Source organism: Tachyglossus aculeatus, chromosome 4 (assembly GCF_015852505.1).
Source record: "Tachyglossus aculeatus isolate mTacAcu1 chromosome 4, mTacAcu1.pri, whole genome shotgun sequence".
In the NCBI taxonomy this organism is placed as follows: Eukaryota; Metazoa; Chordata; class Mammalia; order Monotremata; family Tachyglossidae; genus Tachyglossus; species Tachyglossus aculeatus.
Window position 1 is genome coordinate 35,396,816 of NC_052069.1, and position 18,920 is coordinate 35,415,735.

Here is an 18,920-nt window from a genome sequence, read left to right on the forward strand (position 1 = left end):
TGGGGCTCTCAATCTCAATCCCCATTGTCCAGATGAGGGAACTGAGGCACAGAGAAGTAAAGTGACTTGCCCAAAGTCACACAACAGGCAAGTGATGGAGTCAGGATTCGAACCCATGACTTTTGACTCCCAAACCCATGTTCTATCCACTATGCCATGCTGCTTCTCAGGAACTGTGTCCAACCCCATTTGCTTGTAACCATCCCAGTGCTTTGTACAGGGCCTGGCACATGGTAAGCACTTAACAAATACCACAATTTTTATTATTATTATATTATCATTAGGCACTTACTAAGTGCCAAGAACTGGAGCAGATGCAAGACAATCAGATTGGACACACACCCTGTCCCTCCCGGGCCTCAGTCTAAGACAGAGACAGAACTGCCATTGAATTTCCATTTCACAGTTAAGGAAACTGAGGCCCATAGACGTTCAGAGACTTGCCCACGATCATGCAGTAGATAAGTAATGGGTGGGATTAGAACCCATGACCTCCTGACTCCCAAAGCCCTTCTCTTCCCATTAGGTTGCGCTGACACTCGCCTGGGCTTCCTGACCTCCAGACCTACAGTTTATTCCCAGATCAGGTATGCAGAACTCCTTAAGTGGAAGCCCCATTCCCTGTGTTTAATTACTGCAGTATTTGTTTTTCTTGTTTGTTTGTTTTATGGTACTTGTTAAATACTTACTATGTGTCAGGCACTGTTCCAAATGTTGAGGTAGATACAGGCTAATCAGTTCGGGCACAGTCCTTGTCCAGTAGGAGGTACAGTCCTAATCCCCATTTTGCAGATGAGGTAAGTGAGGCACAGAGAAAGTAGTGACTTGCCCCATGTCACATGGCATACAAGTGAAGGAGTAGAAGCCCAGGTGTTTCTGGCTCCCGCGCCCATGCTCTATCCACTCCTCCCCCTGGCCTGGAAGGCCCTCCCTCCACACATCTGCCAACCTAGCTCTCTTCCTCCCTTCAAAGCCCTACTAAGAGCTCACCTCCTCCAAGAGGCCTTCCCAGACTGAGCCCCCTTTGTCCTCTCCTCCTCCCCATCTCCCCTGCCCTACCTCCTTCCCCTCCCCAGAGCACCTGTATATCTGTTTGTACAGATTTATTGCTCTATTTATTTTACTTGTACATATTTACTATTCTATTTATTTTATTAATGATGTGCATTTAGCTTTAATTCTATTTATTCTGTTGACTTGACACCTTTCCACATGCTTTGTTTTGTTGCCTGTCGCCCCCATTGCTTTGTTTTGTTGCCTCTCGCCCCCATCTAGACTGTGAGCCCGTTGTTGGGTAGGGACCGTCTCTACATGTCGCCAAATTGTACTTCCCAAGTGCTTAGTACAGTGCTCTGCACACAGTAAGCGCTCAATAAATACGATTGAATGAATGGATGAATGCGGCACGCTGCTTCCTCTTTGCCAAGCACTGTATCAAGCGCTGAGGTAGATACAGTACTTTCAGATAGGGCACAGTGTCTATCTGACCTGCCAGGGGGCCCACAGTCTAAGAAGGAAGGAGAACAGGTATTGAACCTTCAGTTTACAAATGAGGAAACTGAGCCATAGAAAAGTTAAATTCAATCGTATTTATTGAGCGCTTACTGTGTGCAGAGCACTGTACTAAGTGCTTGGATAAATAATAACGGTATTCATTAAGCGCTTACTATGTGCCAGGCACTGATCTAAGCACTAGGGTAGATACAAGGTAATCAGATTGTCCCATGTGGGGCTCACAGACTTCATCCCCATTTTACAGATGAGGGAACGGAGGCAAACGGTGAAGTTAAGTGGCTTGCCCAAGGTCACACAGCTGACAAGTGGTGGAGGTGGGATTAGAACCCATGTCCTCTGACTTCCAAGCCCATGTTCTTTCCACTGAGCCACACTGCTTCTCATACCCAAGGTCACAGAGCAGGAAGTTGTGGCAGAACTGGGATTAGAACCCAGGTCCTCTTACTCCCAGATCCATGCCCTATTCACTAGACCATGGTGCTTCTCTAAACATTTAGAATAAAGGAGAGGCTGTGACATATTTAATAAAAATAATAATTGTACTTGTTCAGCGCTTACTATGTACCAAGCACCGTTCTAAGCTCTGGGGGTGAGGGTGGGGGGATACAACACAATCAGGTTATCCCAAGTGGGGCTCACAATCATAATCCCCATTTTACAGATGAGGTAACTGAGGCACAGAGAAGTGAAGTGACTTGCCCAAAGTCACACAGCTGACAAATGGTGGAGTTGGGATTAGAACCCATGACCTCTGACCCCCAAGCCTGTGCTCTTTCCACTGAGCCATGCTCCTTTTAAGAACTGTTTGCCTGAAACAGTAATGGAGTCTGAAGATTCCTTCCCTATCTAAGAACCATTTACTTGGGTGGGCAATGGGCATGTGATTTTCATAAGAGGTGTTTAAATGGGATTGTAGACTGTGAGCCCACCTCTTAGACTGTGAGCCCACTGTTGGGTAGGGACTGTCTCTATATGTTGCCGACCTGTACTTCCCAAGTGCTTACTTAGTACAGTGCTCTGCACACAGTAAGCTCTCAATAAATACGATTGATTGATTGATTGTAGATGTGTCTGGGCTCCCCATGAGATCTACCAACCCCCTAGTAGAAGGGGCTGTTAAACCCTCTAAGGAGCCAAGTCTCCAGTAATTGACATCTATCATATGAACACAATATGATGCCAGCCTGGACGTCTGGAGCCAGTCACATGATACAATCCACACACGTCCCAGGACCCCAGGCAGAGAAAACTGGGCACCAAAGACTTTATTCCGTGAGCCTGTATCACCAGGCCATGGGGATCAGTCAGCTCCAGAGGAAGGGCTTGGGCAGCCTCTGCTACCTGTTTCTGCTTCTAAAGAAAACTCCAGAGGAGTCTGGGAGTCTTCCCTCTCCCGCTTTTGCTGAGGTCAGCTCTAGACAAGGGCCTGGGTGATCTCTGCCCCTTGTCCTTTCTTGCGGGGATTAACTTTAGAGAAAGGCCTGGCTGGCCTCTTTCATCTGACCCACAGCAGGGATTCAGCTCTGACAAAGAGCATAGGCAGTTTCTACACTCTGCCACTGTTGTGGTGGCCAGATTTATTCAATCGTATTTATTGAGTGCTTACTCTGTGAAAAACACTGTACAGAGCCAAAGAAAGGCCTGGCAGTCTCTGCCCCTTACTCCTGTTGTGAGGGTCAGCTCTGGAGAAGGGCCTGGGTGGTCTCTGCCCACTGTCCCTGCTGTGGGACTCAGCTTCAGAGGAAAGGACAAAAGGAAATGGTCTCCTAGGCGGGTGTTTATGCCCCCACAGAAGGGGCAGGGAGCAGACGCCACCCAAGGTCCTCCTCCAGAAAGCGTTGGAGCTCGGCTCTCAAACTGCCCAGTATGCATCTTATCTAAAAAGTGGGACAGAGAGGTGTCTCTGGGAAAGCTGCGAAAGACATAATCAAAATGGGGGTGATTTCCTGTGTAAGGTTGTTGTGGGTAGAGACTATGTCTACCAATCCTGTTATATTGTTATGTTGTACTCTTCCAAACGCTTGGTACAGTATTCTGCACATAGTACACCATAAGTATGATTAATTGATTAATTGATTGATTAATTCCTAAATGATTGAAAATGGGAGAAGAGTAAAATTAAGTATTCTTAAAGCTCTCTTCCCCTACCACCTTTCCTCCACTCCTCTGACCTCCAATTCACTGCCAGGATCCCCCAATCCACCCATCAGATGCAGCGGGAGATCTTGTAGTCTTTTTATTAAATATGTAGTATTTTTAAAGCACTCATTATGTATTCAACACTGTTCTAAGTGCTGGGCTAGGTACAAATTAATTAGGTTGGACACAGTCCCTGGTCTGCATGAGGCTCACAGTCTAAAGTATGGAGCAGAACAGGTACTTCATCCCCATTTTACAGTTGAGGAAACTGAGGCATAGAAAAGTTAAATCACATAGTAAGAAATGGGCAGAGCTGAAATTGGAACTCACGTCCTCCAACTCCCAGGCCTGTGCCCTTTCCAATAGGCCACGCTGCTAGTTGTTCTTGGTCCCTTCCTCCAGAGCTGACACACTGGTGGGCGTGGTGGGGAGAGGCCGCCCAGGATCCTCCTCCAGGATATGTTGCCAACTTGTACTTCCCAAGCGCTTAGTACAGTGCTCTGCACACAGTAAGCGCTCAATAAATACGATTGATGATGAAGGAGGGCAGGAGCCAGCCTCACCAATGTCCCTGCAGGAGGGGGAGATGCAGGGTTATGGAAAGCCCTTTCTCTTCCCTGGCACCACCCCCTCATCACAAGGCTGGAGACTTGTCAACTACGAAAGGTATTCCATCAGGAGCCAACATAAGCTGCTCATTTATCGGATCATCTTGAAGGATTTTGCCTGATTATTGTGTTGAAGCACAAAATGGGCCAATCCTTAATGGAACTGTTTATTTACCGAACAGTACTTACCCCTCTTTGAAAGTTGAAAGCTGCAGGATATGAAAGATTCCTTATCTTTGCTAGGCTTCTTCTAACCTCAACTTCTACTCCCTTTTGCTCCTGCTAAATGCAACCAAAAGAGCATATGTATCCCTTTTTGCATGCAAAAATAGAGGCAAATTGTAACCTAGGGCCAAGCTCACTTTAATTAACATTTCCAAACAGAAATCCTAAACAGACATTTTACAGGGATAGAAGGGAAAGGAGACTGAGTGGGAGAGTGCCTAGTAAAAGCCTATTTCTGTAGCATTAAACTAAGGTTTTCTAAAGGTAGAGCAAAAATAAATGGATTTCTAGAAAGCTAATGAACTTTATAACTCCTTAAAGTAGACTAGAAAACAAGCAAAACATAATAAGATTTGATCTGGGGTAAGCAGAGAAGCACCAAAAATGCTACAGTTGTGTCTGCCACTTTAAGGCAGACATCTGGAAAACTGCTAGCGGGTCCAGTCTGGATCATGTCTAAAGTGGGGAGCAAGCCCTCTGGGTGTAATTCGGAATATTTTCTGAGAGGAAAGCATTGGGATTAGGGCCTGGGGCCAAGCATCTCAGAATTAGAGTCACATGGCCAGACACACACAAACACAAATTAATAGAGACACACACACACATACATACACACACTTGTTCTTTAAGTTGAAGGTGATACTAGTGTGAGGTTTTTTCAACCATATATGATCTGATGTGGTTGATACATTGACCAATGGTATTTATTGAGCACTTACTGTGTACAAAGTACTGTACTAAGGACTTGGGAGAGTGCAATATAAAAACAAGCAGACGCATTCCTGCCCACAGTGAGCTCACAGTTCAGAGGAGACAGACATTAATATAAATAAATGATTAAATAACTAAATGAATAAATAAATCACCTATATATACATATATGCTGTGGAGATGTGGGGGAAGATGAATGAAGGAGCAAGTGAAAACAGCACAGAAGGGAGTGGAATAAGAGAGGAGGGCTTAGTCAGGGAAGGCTTCTGGAAGGAGATTTGCCTTAAATAAGGCTTTCAAATGGGGGAGAGCAATTATCTGATATAAGAAGGGAGGGCATTACACTAGAGGTAGGATGCGGACAAGAGGTTGGCGATGAGACAGACAAGATCGAGGTTCATTCATTCAATCGTATTTATTGAGCGCTTACTGTGTGCAGAGCACTGTATTAAGTGCTTGGGAAGTACAAGTCGGCAACATATAGAGATAGTCCCTACCCAATAATGAACTCACATCTAGAAGGGGGAGACAGACACCAATGCAAAACATGTAGACATGTGTCAAAATTGTCAGAACAAATAGAGTTATAGCTACAAGGTACATATATAACCTGTATATATGTTTGTACATATTTATTACTCTATTTATTCATTTATTTATTTTATTTGTACCTATCTATTCTATTTATTTTATTTTGTTAGTATGTTTGGTTTTGTTCTCTGTCTCCCCCTTTTAGACTGTGAGCCCACTGTTGGGTAGGGACTGTCTCTATATGTTGCCAATTTGTACTTCCCAAGCGCTTAGTACAGTGCTCTGCACATAGTAAGCGCTCAATAAATACGATTGATGATGATGATGATAATGCACATCATTAACAAAATAAGGTACAGTGAGACGGTTAGCATTAGAGGAATAAAGTTTGTGGGCTGGGTTGTAGTAGGAGAGTAGTGAGGTGAGGCAGGAGGGGGCAAGGTGACAATACTTTAAAGCCAATGATGAGAAGTTTTTGTTTGAGATGGAGGTGGATGGGCAACCTCTGGCATTTCTTGGAGGATGACATGTCCTGAATGTTTCTGTAGAAAAATGATCCAGGCAGCAGGATAGAGGGCCACCAAGTAGGAGGAGGAGAGTGTGGTGTATAATCCAGTACTAGAGGCAGGAGAGAGATGGAGAGAGGAAAAGGAGAAATATTCATTCATTCATTCAATCGTATTTTTTGAGTGCTTACTATGTGCAGAGCACTGTACTAAGCGCTTGGGAAGTACAAATGGGCAACATAGAGAGACGGTCCCTACCCAACAACGGGAGGTGGAATGGCCCTGATTTTTCCAGAAAGCGAGCCAAGCGTTGGGGGAGCATTGGTGGTGGAGGCTCTCCAGTCCAGCCTCCGGAGCTGGGCAAAGGTCGTGAGAGAAACTTGTGACTTAACATCCTGCTTAGATAGGATTTCTACCATTTGTTTTCCCTCCATGGGGTTGCAGACAGTAGTCATGTCTTATGCTCCAAGTGGCCATGACATTATGTGTTGTTGCTGCCAAACTTAATGAAGCACTCTCTCCCTGGGGCCTAAGTCACTGCTTAGTAGTGAGTCAGATGGTTATGGAGGCCCATTAACTCTTTCAGGCCACCCTGATACCATCTGACACCCTGCAATGCCCTTTCCCATGCATTTATCTTTCTTCCGAGGTGTTCAGCCCCGCTGAACAGAGGCTGCTGTTTGGTGTCTGATCAGCAGTCTTTATGACCATTCTGAAGCAACATAAAGAGGCTTTCTTGCTATTTTCATGCAGAGGGACCAATTCTCTCCTCAAGTCAGATTGAAAAGCATCATGGCCTAGTGGAAAACACAAAAGCCCGGGAGTCAGAGGACCAAGGTTCTAATCCCAGCTCTGCCACTGTTTGCTTTGTGACCTTGGACAAGTCGCTTAAACTCACTGTACATGAGTTTCTTCATCTATATATAGAAGATTCAATATATGTTCTCTCTCCCCCTTGTACTGGGAGCCCCATGTGGGACAGGGCCTCTGTCTGATCTATTTATCTTGTATCTAGGACAGTGCTTGACACATAGTAAGCACTTACAAATACAACAACAAATCAGTCAATGAATCAATTGTATTTATTGATTGCTTTCTATGTGCAGGGCACTGTACTAAGCTTTTACGAGAGTTCTATAAGACAGAACTGGTAGAAACATTCCCTGCACAAAATGAGTTTACAATCTAGATTGGAGAGAGATGTTAATAGAAATAAATCAATTATGGATATGAACGTAAGTGATATGGGACTGAAGATGGGGTGAATACCAAGTGTACAAAGGGCATAGGTCCAAGTATAGATGATGCAGACGGAGGAAGAAGTCAAGGAAAAAAGGGCTTAATCAGGGAAGACCTCTTGGAAGAGTTTTTTTATGGTATTTGTAAAGTGCTTACTATATGCCAGATACTATACTAAGTACTGGGGTAGATACAATCTAATCAGGTTGGACATAGTGTTCCGCATACAACTCACAGTCTAAATTTTTATTTTACAGATGAGATTACTGAGGCATAGATAAGTTAAGTGACTTGCCCAGGGTCACACTGCAGAAAAGTGGCAGAGAGCCAAGGTCCTTCTGACTCCCAGGGCTGTGCTTTATCCACAAGGCTATGCTGCTTCTCATGAGCCCTTAATAAGGCTTTGCTATGACATTAATAAGGTTTTGAAAGTTTTGACACATAGTAATCTACGTGGGGTACATTTGTGGTCTGACATATATGGAAAAAGACAGAGTTCTAGTCCAGAGGGCAGATGTGAGAAAAAGGTTGGAGATGAGATTATTATTTATTGTTATAATTATTTTATCATAATTATTGTAACTATTATTGATATTATTATTAATGATAATGATGATAGTATTTGTCATGCATTTACTTTAAGCCTGGCACGGTATTAAGCACTTGGGAGAGTACAGTATTCATTCATTCAATCATATTTATTGAGCGCTCATATTTACTGAGCTCACTATGGGCAGGGATTGTCTCTCCTTATTGCTGTATTGTACTTTCCCATGTGCTTACTACAGTGCTCTGCACACAGTACTGCCCACAGTGAGCTCCCCCTCTCCATCCCCCCATCTTACCTCCTTCCCTTCCCCACTGTACCTGTATATATGTATATATGTTTGTACATATGTGTTACTCTATTTATTTATTTATTTATTTTACTTGTACATATCTATTCTATTTATTTTATTTTGTTAGTATGTTTGGCTTTGTTCTCTGTCTCCCCCTTTTAGACTGTGAGCCCACTGTTGGGTAGGGATTGTCTCTATATGTTGCCAACTTGTACTTCCCAAGCGCTTAGTACAGTGCTCTGCACACAGTAAGCGCTCAATAAATACGATTGATGATGATGATGATGATGATGATGAGCTCAGTCTAGAGGAGGGTAAACAGACATCAATACAAAAGACATCAATATAAACAAATAAAATTACAGATATATATATCTGTAAAATCTGTAAAATCTGTAAAATGTATATCTGTAAAATTACAGATATATATATATATATATATACATATATATATATATATATATATATGTATTGTATATGTATATACAATACATAAATGCTGTGGGGCAGTGAGGTGGGGGAGAGCAAAGGAAACAAGTCAAGTTGACGCAGAAGGGAGTGGGAGATGAGGAAAAGTGGGACTTAGTCTAGAAAGATTTATTGAAAGAGATGTGCTTTCAGTTTTGAAGGTGGGGAGAATAATTGTCTGGCAGATTTGAGGAGGGAGGGGGTTCCAGGCAAGAGGTAGGACATGGGTCAGAGGTCAGTGGTGAGACAGGTGAGATTGAGGTAAAGTGAGAAGGTTAGCACCAGAAGAGTGAAGTGTGCAGGCTGGGTTGTAGAAGGAGAGAAGTAAGGTGAGGAACGAGGGGGCAAGGTGATGGAGTGCTTTAAAGTCGATGGTGAGGAGTGTTTTGATACAGAGGTGGATAGGCAACCACTGGAGATTCTTGAGGAGGGGGTGTGACATTTCCTGAATGTTTCTGTAGAAAGATAATCTGAGCAGCGGAGTGCAGTGTGGACTGGAGTGGGGAGAGGCAGGAGGCTAGGCGTCAGCAAGGAGCTTGTTTTAGCAATCTAAGTGTGATATGACAAACAGATACATTTCCTGCCCACAATGAGTTCACAGTCTAGTTGGGCAGACAGACATTAATATGAATGAGTAAATGGAGTTGGACCCAGTCCTTGTCCCATGTGGGGCTCACAGTCTCAATCCCCATTTGACACATGAGGTAATGGAGGCCCAGAGAAGTGAGATGACTTGCCCAAGGTCACACAACAGACAAGTGACAGAGCCAGGATTAGAACCCACTTCTTCCTGACTCCCAGGACCGTGCTGTATCCACTATGCCTTATTAGAGAAGACACTTGGGAAGTAGCTGAGGGAAGGTCAAGGAAAGAGAATGCAGAAAGGGATGTGAGCTCTTTTAACCCAGGAGGCCTAGCTGCTCTTTGCCTCCCAGAAACTAAAGGGAGAAACCAGATGATGTTCCAAAATTAGTTGGTCAAACATCAAACCTCACTTTGGTCTAGTAATATGGTGAAATTGTTATGGGTTTGCCAATGAGCCTAAAAGTGAAGTGTGACATTTGAAAAAACTGCCTTAGCATCTGACCAAGGTCCATTAACTATCTGGCTAATCTGCAAACTAGCATTGAACAAGAATGTTTCACTGGCCATTGGCTACTCCAAGTGATCAGTTGTTTGAGTGCAAACGCACACACACACACACACACACACACACACACAGAGAACTCTAAGGAAATAACCAAATAAGCCCTTACTACATAACGCTTGGCCCGCAGAGAAAAATAGTTGCATTTGACAATTCATCAATATTATTTTGAGAAAATGGATACAATAAACGTAAATGTATTCCAGATACCTGTCTGAGATCATGAATGCCAAATTTTTGCCTGAAGGGACTTTTTACCGTGAAGTTATAAACCTCTGAAAATGGAGGTTAATAGGAAATCCTGAAACATCCTTAATGACAGTGTTGCCAAGGCAACAATATAAGGGTTACCACTAGCATAAAAAAATCTGCTGCATTCAGGGTTGCTTGGTTCCTTTGATAAGTTTTCCCTGGCTGAAATAAAAGCCCAATTTGGCCATCTGGGGAAGATGCTTCCCCCTATGTTATGACATTAACAGACCGTAGGATTATGGAATATGGGATTTGGCCGCTGGGGGAAAGCTAGTTTTGGGTGTATAGGAGAATGACAAATCATCTGAAATCAAACACTGGAAAGTGAATCCTTGACAAATTGCAATTGTCTGTGTGTCCAAATATCAAAATCAGTCTGCCTCCTACCTCAGTTGTTCTAAACATCTAGGAGGTGGACTTGGTTGGACAAATCATGAAACTGGGCCCAACCTACCACATTCTCCCAAGAGCTTAGTACAGTGCTCTAGAGAAGTAGCATGGATAGAGCACTGACCTGAGAGTCAGAGGTCATGGACTCTACTCCCAGCCTTGCCACTTGTCTACTGTGTAACCCTGGGCGAGCCACTTAACTTCTCTGTGTCTCATTTACCTCATCTGTAAAGTGGGGATTGAGACTGTGAGCCCCATGTGGGACAAGGGGACTGTGTCAAACCTGATTTGCTTGTATCCATCCCAGTGCTTAGTACAGTGCCTGGAACATAATAATCCCTTAACAAATACCATAATAATAATAATAATAATAATTATCATCACTATCATTATTATTATTATTATTATTACTACAACCTAGCCTCAACACTTCACTCTTCTAATGCTGACTTTCCCATTGTATCTCAGTCTCTTCTATCTCACGGCCGATCTCTCATCCACATCCTGCCTCTGGCCTGGAACACCTTCCCTCCTCATATCATTCTCCCCCTTTCAAAGTCTTACTGAAGGCACATCTCCTTCAAGAGGCCTTCCCTGACTAAGCCCTCCCTTTCCTATCTTCTCACTCCCTTCTGCTTTGCCATGACTTACTCCCTTTGTTCTTCCCTCCTTCCAGCCCCACAGCTCTTGTGTACGTATCTGTAATTTATTTATTTGTATTAATATCTGTCTCCCCACCTCAAGACTGTAAGTTCACTGTGGGCAGGGAATGTGTCTGTTTATTTTTGTATAGTACTCTCCCAAGCACTTAGAGCACTTGCTCTACACACAGTAAGTACTCAATTAATATGCTTGAATGAGTGAATGAACAATGGTGAAATTGAAAGGGCATCATCATCATCAATCGTATTTATTGAGCGCTTACTGTGTGCAGAGCACTGTACTAAGCGCTTGGGAAGGACAAGTTGGCAACATATAGAGACAGTCCCTACCCAACAGTGGGCTCACAGTCTAAAAGTGAGACTAGGAGTCTGGAAACCTGAGTTAAACCCCTAGCTTGGTGATGGTGGGCTGTGTTACCTGAGGCAGATCATTTACCCTTTCTGGGCCTCATTTCCTCACTTGAAAAATGAGGCTGGGATTACTGCTCTCCTTCCGTTCTAGAATGTGAGCCACATGTGAGACGGTGACAGTGTCCATTCTGATTATCCTGTGCCTATAGTAAGCACTTAATTAACATCCTTGTGGGCAGGGAATGGGTCTGTAGACTGTACTGTGTCATACTCTCCCCAGTGCTTAGTACCGTGCTGTGCACATGGTAAGTGTTCAGTATATATCATTGATTGATTGATTATTATTACTAATGATGATGATGATGACAATAATCTTCACTGCCAGCAAGAGAGAAAGGACAAATTAGGCAAACGTATTTTTAAAAATTATCTGGAATCAATAACCATTGAGGGTGATTGCCTTTTCAAATGATGGACTATGTTTGCATTCTAATCTGTGACTTCATACCACAGGAAAGCTCATTATTGGACCGTTTTTTGTTTGTATTCTAGATTTAGTAGTTTTCATCCATCCTCTTTGCAAGCCGACTTTTATTCATTTAATGTTTACTTCCATAGTTTGTTGACAGAGAAATTGAGGGCAAAATAAGATGAAATGTTTCCTGAAAAGCTAACTAGTGGCTAAACCTACTCAGAGCAAAATTATGTTGGTCTGGAATAATATTTCAGCATCTACATACAGCCCTATTGGATTCTGTCTTGTTAACCAGACAATGATAAAAGGGGGATGTGCTATTAGGATTTTTTTTTATCGCGATTCAGGTTGGAAAGACTGAAAAGCCTTGCAATGTGGGGATAAAACAGTATGTTTTTGCCGTGAGATTGTGCCTCGCGTGGGTTTCCTCACTGTTTTGTAGCCTCGTAGAGCTGACAATATTTGATTGAAAGCTGATTCCCAGACTTCTGCCATTTGACTGGCAAAGAGTGCTGTGCTCCCGCCTAAAGATCTGGAGGAGAGGAAGAGATAAAAGGATGAGCAGCTCAGGAGAGTGGGGATTAACATCTCAGACATTGACCCAACCTAAAAAGGAGGCATTGGAATGAAGAGGTCAGAGACCTGGGGAAATCAGGATTACCCTGACCCACCTTGTCCTGGGAAAGACCACCTCAGACAGGGCCACTGACAGCATCCCAAGAGGGCATGAGCCTCCCTCATCTCTTCTCCCCCCTACATGGTTATGCTTCTTTAGCTTGCTGTCTTTCTCTTAGCACATGTTCATTCCAATGGTTCCATCAATCAAGGGTCCCTTATTGGTCTCAGTACATGCCTGGTTTCTAAAGGAAAATGAACAGGAGTCACCCGCATCACTGCCCATGTCTCTATGTTCAATTATCCCCATGAGCAGCTACACCAACACAGTTATGTTGGACAGTCAGGGATTAGACTCAGGATCTTAGGGGTGAAAGCAGCATGCCTAGTGGAAAGAATATGGGCCTGGGATTTAGAGGATCAGGGTTCTAATCCCAGATCCACCACTTGTCTGCTGTGTGACCTTGGGCAATTCGCTTCATTTCTCTATGCCCCAGCTAACTTGTCTGTAAAATGAGGGTTAAGATGGTGAGCTCCATCTGAGATGTGGATGTATCCAAGCTGATTAGCTTCTATCTACCCCAGATCTTAGTACAGAGCCTGGCATACGGTGCCCGGCATGAGAAGCAGAGTGGCTCAGTGGAAAGAGCATGGGCTTGGCAGTCAGAGGACGTGGGTTTTAATCCCCCCTCCGCCACTTGTCAGCTGTTTGACCTTGGACAAGCCACTTAACCTCTCTATGCCTCAGTTACTTCATCTTTAAAATGGGGAATGAGACGGTGAGCTCCATGTGAGACAATCTGATTATCTTGCATCTACCTCCTCACTTAGAGCAGTGCTTGGCACATTGGTAAGCACTTAACAAATACCATCATCATTATTATTATTATTATGAAGTGCTTAATGAATACCATAAAACAAACAAATTTCCTATGACACAAAAGTTTCTGGTGAAGAGAGCAGGGGAAATAACATGGGACCCCTTCTACTATATAATTTACCTAGGGCTGGGCTGTTTTACTGGGCCACATTTTTATTCAAATATAAGTCCAGAGCTTTAGTAAATATTGGCTTAATTTGGACTTTCCTGCCCTCTGACAAAGTCATCAGTCAAGACCCTTTAAGATGTTGAGTCTTCCTCTGGCTTCCACACAGTCTCCTGTGAGAAAGCCCGGTTACCTTTAGGGGTTCTCCATGATGGAACTCTATGGTGGTAACTTTTCATTGAGGGTGGAATTCTTTCTGCAACTCTTGGTCCTCTGGATGAACACAACCATCCTCAAAATCCCCATGTGTAAACCCCCCCCACCCCCAAATCACGGCATCTAAGGAACAATTTCTCTGCCACTCTCTGGGATCTCCTCTTGTGGGATCTAAAACCTTCCCCCTCTGAGGTGCCTAGATATGGATCATCTCTCCTGTCGGCATTGTCTGTGCACTGGGATAATAATAATAATAATGATAATAATTATTATATTAATAGTTAAGCACTCACTATGTGCCAACACTATGTATTAAGCACTGGGGTGGATACGTGAAAATCAGGTTGGACACAGTCCCTGTTCCACGTGGGGCTCACAGTCTTAAATCCTATTTAACAGACGAGGTAATGGAGCCACAGAGACATTAAGTGGCTTCCCCAAAACCACACAGCAGACAAATGTCAGAGCCAGGATTAGAACCCATGACCCATGGACCTGTGAACATTGGATATTTGATATATGTCCCACCTCCAACCCCACTGTCTCCCCGTCTAAACTGTAAGCTTGTTATGGGCAGGAACCCTGTCTGCTAATTCTGTTATATCGTATTCTCCCAAGTGCTTAGTAGAGAGTTCTGCTCTAGTAAGTGTTCAATAAATATCACTGACTGATTGATTGATTAATTGACCCTCCTGTAGCATCAGCCCTGATGGGAAAGTCACATTACTTCCGAATTCAGTTATGTTGCAGTGGTAACCCCACTTGCCTACAAGGCAGGGGCTGGATCAGTGCAGAGAAGCAGTGTGGCCTAGTGGGTAGAGCATGGGTCTGAAAGTCAGAAGGACCTGGGTTCTAATCCCACCTCTGCCACTTTCATTCATTCATTCAATCGTATTTATTGAGTGCTTACTGTGTGCAGAGCACTGTACTAAGCGCTTGGGAAGTACAAGTCGGCAACATATAGAGATGGTCCCTACTCAACAACGGGCTCGCAGTCTAGAAAGGGGAGACAGACAACAAAACATGTAGACGGGGGTCAAAACCGTCAGAATAAATAGAATTATAGCTACATGCACACCATTAATAAAATAAATACAGTAGTAAACACTTCTCTGCTGTGTGACCTTGGGCAAGTCACTTCATTTCTCTGTGCCTCAGTTCACTCATCTCTGTAAAATAGGATTAAATTCTGATTGTGATGAAGATTGTGTACCCCAGGGCTTAGGACAGTGCCTGCCACATAGTAAGCGCTTAACGAATACCATATAAAGGAAAAATATATCTTCCAGGATCACTTACAAAGCCAGCACCCACCAGATGAGTCACTCAGTATAGAAAGATCCATCACAGACTGCACACAAATAGCTTTTTTCTTCGTATCTACCATAGTGCCTTCAGTATTTAGCAATGAACACTGCTACATTTCCCATTTTTCAGTTTCCCCTTGAACTATTCCTTTCCTCTGTAAAATGTGTGATCATACTTATTTCAGTCTCTAATATATGTCAACAACAAGAAAATAAGGAAATGAGGGAAACGTTTTTGTTTAAAGCAAGTAAAGAATGTTTCGTTGTCCATCAATTAATCAGGCAATCAATCAGTGGTATTTATTGAGCTCTTAATTCTGTGCAGATCACTATACTAAGCACTTGGGGAGCACAAAAGAGTAAAATATACACTATCTCTGCCCTTAAGGAGCATTCCTTAAAGGGAACACGTCTGATGCTGTATTGTACTCTCCCAAGTGCACAGTACAGTGCTTTGCACAGAGTAAGCACTCAATAAATATTATTATTATTATTCCTATTAATAATAATAATAATAATTTGACAGTATAAATATAGATAGACTTAGAACTATACACTTACACACAATACAAATTTATTGCAGTTATTACTTTCATTATTATTACTTTACCATTATTATAGTCATGAGAAGCGCTTCCCAAGCGCTTAGTACAGTGCTCTGCACACAGTAAGCGCTCAATAAATACGATTGATTGATTGATTGATTGAGAAGAATTTAGGAATTTTAGTCCCCTTGAATGTGTTCAAATCAGATCCTAAGTCAGATACACTATCAGTCTTGAAAAATGGTGGACAGAAACCTCCATTGAGTATGTATATATAATTGTGGTATTTGTTAAGCACTTGCTATGTACCATTCATTCATTCATTCATTCATTCATTCATTCAATTGTATTTACTGAGCATTTATTGTGCGCTTAGTACAGTGCTCTGCACGCAGTGAGCACTCAATAAATATGATTGAATGAATGACTGAATGAATCCAAAACAATCATAAGCCCATTGTGGGCAGGGAATGTGACTTTATTGCTGCATTGTACTCCCCCAAGCGCTTAGTTCTGCACACAGTAGTGCTCACTAATACTAAAGAATGAATGAATGAATGAAAGGTCCCACATGGGGCTCATTTAAGTAGAAGGAAGAACAGTTATTAAATCCCCATTTTGCAGATGAGAGAACTGAGACACAGAGAAGTTAAGTGATTCACCCCAGGTCACACAGCAGACAGATGCCAGAGCTGGGATTAGAAACCAGGTCCTCTGACACCCAGGCTTGCGCTCTTTCCACTGGGCCACACTGCTTCTATATATAATTGTACTTCCTAAGCCAAATATCTCCAAGGCCTTAAATTTAAAATGAACTAATCTGTCTTTATAATTCCTCCTCTGGAAACAAAACCCTGCATTTGCTGTAACCTCCAAATTAAAGTGCTCTGCACACAGTAAGTGCTCAATAAATAAGATTGAATGAATATAATTATTTGTAACATGTCCTCTCATATATGTTGCTCAGGAATATGCGATAGTTGGAGCTAGAAGAGATATGAGATGTATATGACACTGAGAACAGAGAACCAGGGCAAAGAAGTTGAGCCATGGCTTTATATGACATTTTTGTCCTCAAATGGTCTAAGCCAAAAAGTAACGGGAGGGAGAAATAAATGCATGGGTTTGAGGGCACGTGCTGGGCTACTCAAGGTCCCTTTCATACTGACATGACAGGAACAGTGAAGCTGGTATAATTTTGACACTGAGTCAGAGGTGAACTCTCAGCATTTAGTGCACTGGAATAATAATTGACTAAATGGCTTTGAAAACGTTTGAAAAATTTAAGGCACTTCAAGTCACTTTCATTCATTCATTCAATCGTATTTATTGAGTGCTTACTGTGTGCAGAGCACTGTACTAAGCACTTGGGAAGTACAAGTTGACAACATATAGAGACGGTCCCTACCCAACAGTGGGCTCACAGCCTAGAAGAAAGGATTAAAGTCTTATTCTCACAACCATCCTGCTACTTTTCTGGTACGACATACCAAATCAATCCTCTCACATCAGGAATCAGTTGTTTCGTTTTCACCCAGACCGTCAAGAAATATATGGGAAATTATGGGATTTGCATTGTTTGGGTGGATGTGGGTCTCCCCTCGTAGAGTTTAAAGCCCAAGGCGTAAATATCTGTGTTGGCTAGTGTTCAGAATAACTCAGTTGCTCTTCAGTGGGGTGCAAGGAGTTGGCTGATTTTGCTTAACCAACTGAATGTTTTGACTACAACTTCAAAGTCTTGAATTCTGCAACACAACCAACTGTTGCCACATACCACATTCACAATTCTGGTGTCACAGAAAGGAAGTACTGTTTCTGCCATTCTTTCCTCCTGATTCCCCCGGGCCTTTCGAAGAATTCAGGATTGTTAGCATCTCAGTGTAATAACATTTAATTCATAACACTGCCTGTGGTGATGTTGTTTTTAGACAAAAAAAATCCTGACAGGACTAGTGTTTGTGTCACTTGGGGACTTCAACCCAGTTGTCATGCATTATAAAACTCCTGGAGGTAAAACCACAAAGTTACAAAGAAAAGCTGGCTGCCTGGAATTAAGGTCAGAAAGCAGTTTCTGTAAAATTGCTCCATTGTCATTGACTCAAAACTGCTTTGAGGAAAAAGTGCAGTTGATCGGAAATGTTCATGCTACAAAGATTCTCTTCGCACTCTTTGCGTTAGCGAGTGCTCTTGTTCCAGTCATACCAGTGTGGTAAAAGACATGAAAACCTGCCGAGACGGCAGCCTGGAAGGAGGGTAAAATTCCTTTCCTTAACTCTCGTGGCCTGGGGAGGAATGTCCATGCAGGATGTCCTCCCAGCTCAATCACCTCCCAGGGGACAGGGCCAAATGGATTGGCCGCCTGACCCAGGAGGCTCTTTAAACACTCCGGATTCTTGCTTCTTTTTAATAATTATCTAGGGTACAGAGGTCCGGGTGTCCTTATCTGCTGGGTAATCCAGCCATGCCCTGAGAGTCACTCACAGCCACCTCTGAGGAATGTCCTCATTAGCAATCCTAAATTACCCTTAGCTTTCTTTAAATAAATTGAGAAACATCATGTTACTCACATTAAAGCTGGAAACATGAGTCTGCAGTTAGTCTCAATTGCTAACGTTCCTCATGATCTTGATCAATTATTGAATTCCTTCACCCCCTACCTGGGGGCTCACAATGTAGTAGGTGTGGAGAGGAACTGCAAGGGAAGCAGCAGACAAGGTGCTCCCATTTTTAAAAACTAGTAGGACTCTCTGGATCAGAATCAGATTGGCCTCTATGAAGTAGTATAAATTTACTGGGACATGTTCTCTCCATGGGATAAGCCTCAATGCTAGGCTTCTTTAATTTGGAGGTTACGGCAAATGCAGGGTTTTGTTTCCAGAGGATGAATTATAAAGACAGATTAGTTCATTTTAAATTTAAGGCCTTGGAGATATTTGGTGTAGAACTGAAGGAACGTTTATCTTACTGACACCTGTAATGTGATTGCACACTGCTCAGAAGTACACATTTCCTAACAGCAAGGTCTCTCATGAACCTATTCCCTTCCTCCCCATCACCCCCATCCCTCCATCTGCTCTACCCCTTCCCCTCCCAAGAGCACTTGTACATATTTGCACATATTTATTACTTTATTTTATTAATGATGTGTATATAGCTATAATTCCATTTATCTATTTGGATGGTATTGACACCT